The following is a 4,692-nucleotide window of genomic DNA, read 5'->3' as shown; positions in this document are numbered from 1 at the left end:
CAAGTGTGTATTTGATTTGTAAGTCCCTATGTATCACATGTCAAAATTCTCAAAATGTGGTATTCTAGCTTATTTCCATAGGTTTTTGGTGTCCATGATTTTTGTTGTCTATAAAACTATATGTGAAAACATATGGAAAGAATCACAAAAATAATACACATTTGTAGAATATTTTTCATTTTTTCCAAATTTTTGTGACACCATTTATACCATTCTTGGTAGTTTTACTAAATAAGACAAGTGACACGAATTCCTATGAGAATTTGTATGTCAAATTATCTAATTGAGCATCAATTTTCATTTTGTATGTTTGATTTTTTTAAAGTCCCTATGTAGCATATGTCAAATTTTCTAAAATTTGGTAAGTTTTAGCTCATGTATCTAGGTTTTTGGTATCCACCATGATGTCCATGATTTTTAAATGCATATATATATTTGAAAAAAAATGGGAAAAAGCAAAGAAAATATTACACATCTTCTACAATTTTCTCTATTTTTAAAGAGTCTTTGACTTTTTAAGTATTTTAATGTAATATTTATGTGTATTTTTTGCATATTTCAACATTTTCCATGTATATTAGTGGCCTCACTGGGTTTTTGAGATTTCTCCATCCCCTCCCCTCCCCCCCTGGGGAATCCCAAAAACCCCATTAGGATTTGGTGGGTTAACTATTGAGAATGCAATCGGGTCAAATGTGAATATCTGAATGTGAATATCTGAATGTGAATATCGGGTCAAATGTGAATATCTAACTATTGAGAATGCAATCGGGTCAAATGTGAATATCTGAATGCATGATTAAGTGAATACACTTGTTATTACCAAAAAAATTATCATAATCACATAAATATACAATCCCTAGTTGTGACATGGTGGGCATGGATATGAGCAATCATTGTATCAGAAAAATAGAAACACAAATGTCCTTTGCAACCTCCTAAAGAGCACCTAGGGCTTGCCTCACAACTCTATCGACATTATCACTCGTGTTGTTGAAATCAATAGGCGAGATGAGGAAAAGGGTCCTTATGCATAAGTGGTTTAGTGCTCTTTTAGTATTTGCGAATCTCATGCAAGGTCACGATCCCAGGTCTTCACTTTCTCTTCTTTTGAGATGGTAGGGGTGGTTGTGGTGGTGGTCTTCTTTCCCAAGGGGGTCTATTATTCTTGAACTTCTTTCTTCTTGTTATTGTGCTTCCTCTTATTGTGGTTCCAATCTTTGATGCAACTCTTCATGTGGATCATTGTCATCGAGCAGACCTTCATCTCTCTTCCTCATTATGCATAGCTTCACATGCTGCTTCTATAGGAGTCCTTTTCTCTAGTTCTCACTAGATCTCCTCTACGGCTAAGTGGTTATGTTCCTCCTCAGCTCACTAGATCTCCTCTACGGCTAGTGGTTATGTTCCTCCTCAGCTCACTTTCTATCTGCTTCTCCAAGTGCTTACATGTCAGCCCAAGAAATTTGTTCCTAGAGTTTTGCCCAATTCCTTTTCTCTAGTTCTCACTAGATCTCATCTGTGGCTAAACGGTTATGTTCCTCCTCAGCCCACTTTCTATCTGCTTCTCCAAGTGCTTACATGTTAGCCCAAGAAATTTGTTCCTGCAATTCCTTTTGTTCTGGCAGTGTTCCTCTTCATATTCTTGCAAGTGGATTTGCTCTTCCTCAAACAAGAGGTGTTGCTCCTCTTGGAGTATATTTTCTTGATAGAGTGCTTCTTCCTCTATGCGTCTTTGGTCTTGTTCTTGCATCTTTCTTTGCTCCTCTAGGACTCCTTCTTACATCTGCTCCCCTCACTCAACTTTCTTGGTTGGTGTTTCGCCAAGATCGACAAAGCCAAACGTCATCGGCGGAAACCGTCATTGTATATAAAAATCCTGTCAATTTTGTAATTCAGGGGCTATTATGGCTTCCAAATTGTAAATATGAGCTAGATTAGAAGCCTCTGTTAGTATAGGGATGATATACTTTGAGCCAACATTGCTAGGTATAAAAACCGGCACTTTGTAATTTGAAAGGACCATTCTCTTGTGCAAGTTTGGAGAGAAGTAAAGAGTTGAGCTCGTCTAAAGTTTGCAGTGATCTTCTAGCGCATCTTACGTGCAAACGAGTGAGTATTTTTCATTAAGCTTTCTTGCATGTGTTCTCTTATGTGTATGCTTGACTTTGATGTGCTTTATGCGTTGCATGAGTAAGTGTGTGCATTGTAGTTGTTGCGTGTGCGTGCAAACTACTCGTGGCCGTAGTCGCTTGTAGGAAACACCATTTCCCGACATAAGACCACATTTGGGATCCTTATGACCTGTAGATTGTGGATCTAGGCCAAATCGTCACTTTCATGACACTTTCACGTGTGATATGCGATTGTGTCACGGGTGTGTTTTGATACTGAAACACTACCGGATCTGGACCAGACAGCTCTTAGAAGTAATTTCCTTATACCTTAGGACACTAGTATATGCATAGAGATCATGATTTAGTGTGCCTGATCCTTGTAGATCTACATTCGTGCTCTCTACCTGCGTCGTGCACCTAACTTATGATTTCTTCGCATCTGGTGATTCTAGAGGCATGGATGGAGTCCTGGTAGCTTAAGTACTCATGACATATCATACAATGTTGATTTGGACTACATCTCATTAGCGCATCATAGATTACTGTCCTTAGGTTCATGCATGAGCTTATATGAGTGATCTCATTACGTTTGGCCTGTTTGATTCACCTAGACTGACAATCTAGCGTGGCCTCGACTGTCCAAACTCTTGGTCCCCTACGGTATTGACATTGTATATGCGTTGCCGCTTAGGTCGCTATATTGACACGATTCGCAGTCGCTCCATGCGAGAGTGATGGCGAGGACATCTGGCACCGTTGTCGGGGATGTGACCTCAGCTTGAGAATCAAACAGTAGACTCGCTCGTCCTTTGTTCTCTGACTTGGAGAGTGCGTCACATTCTTTTTTTAGCTAGGAGACCTTAGAGTAGAGACTTTGAGGTTGTAGACTTGTAAGGAGTCGTCGGGTGCTAGTTGAGTTAAAGAGTGAAGGGTTTTGAGCGAAGTTTGTCATAGCCTTTGCGGAGTCCGAAAGTCATCCGATTGAGTTGATTTTTGGTTTCCATGTACATTTCGTAGTTTAGAATCTTTTTTCATTGTTAGATTAGTGTTTAGGAGTAGGAGTAAGTAGAATTTTAAGGTTGAATGTGTGTGGAAATTTTGCATTTGGCTAGTTTGACCGTTTGACCAAAATGCAAAACTGAGCCTAAAGCGAGATTTAGACACTCATTTCAAGATCCGATTGTTAGAATAGGTTGTTGACATATAGTGGATGCTAGTCCCAAGTCATCACCTCATTTGACATCAGTTTTCAGCGTAAAGTGCAAAAAACACTATCGAAAAGCGAAACGAGAAAATTGAGTGTTTGGAGAGGCAATTCAAGTCCAAATTGCATGAAAAGTAAGATTTAGGATATACTGAGCATTAAGAACATAGCAGAGTAGAAAAAGTGCAAAAAAGCAAAGTTGTGACACAAACTCGTTTGTGTCATCTTGCTTAGATCTGCTGATTCTGACCTCACACACATGTTCCACATGCTTAGTATATCTCAAATATATGTTTTGTTTTGGATTTGAGCAAAAATTTCATTGTTAAAAGTGCAAGATTCCAGCTGTACAGAGCAGGCCGAAGATTGATCATTTGACATAGCAAAAGTGATCATTTTTGGATGAGAAAACAACTGTGGATAGCCCATACATAGTAAAAACCAGTTGTGTGGTCAAAAGTGCAAAATCTGCATGTGTGACACAAACGCATTTGTGTCATCTTTGTGGATCTGGTGAAATCTGACCTTACCTACATGTTGTACATGCTTAGTACAACATAATTATATGATTTTCATCAAGTTTGCACATGTTTTGACATGTCAGATAGCTAGATTTGATGCGTGGTGAGAACGAAAATGGTACCTGGCATTTGACATAGCAAAACTGATCAAATTTGGAAAGGAAAAACATCTTGGGAATCTCAATCACCTGATATCATCAGAAGCTGCAGAAGAGCATCTGGTGACACAAACACGTTTGTGTCACAAGTATTGGAATTGCTGATCTGACATCACCATTGTGTTGGGCTAACGTCAAATCCCATGAAAGAAAGGTGTTGCCTATATTACCAGCCTGCAATTCATAAACGGTGTCATCATCTTCGACCCTGTAATTACTAGATGTAAGTCCTTTCAAAAATCGGTTGAGCCTGAATCGAAACGACTTGTCACCATGGTACAGATGCCTAATTAAGTCCACTCGAACCCATTTAGTGGTGGACTCAGATAATTGCACGATATATTGTGCCGCTACATCATTCATGTACTGGACCTGCTCTTGAAAAGCCTCTACGTGAAGGTCTATAGTTCTTTGCATATCAATCACCCCCTCAAAAATGGGGATGTTCTGACTTGCACTTGCTGCTAAGAGCCCAATTTTCTCAAGCTTTGCACGTAGCGAGTTAGAGCTTGAAGCCATGGTGGGATATTGAAGGGAAATAGAAATTGTGAGATCTTAAGAATGAAATGAGCTTTAAAAACTAAAACTTTTTCTTATAAAGCATTCCATTTAAACATTTAATAAATTTTTAAAAACATACTTAAAATTTTCAAAATTAACAAAATTAAAATCCAAATTGGAGTGAAAAACAA

The sequence above is a fragment of the Cibotium barometz genome, chromosome 26 (genome assembly GCF_041138505.1).
Source record: "Cibotium barometz isolate CiBa-2024 chromosome 26, ASM4113850v1, whole genome shotgun sequence".
Lineage (NCBI taxonomy): Eukaryota > Viridiplantae > Streptophyta > Polypodiopsida > Cyatheales > Cibotiaceae > Cibotium > Cibotium barometz.
Note: the sequence above shows the minus strand (reverse complement) of the source record.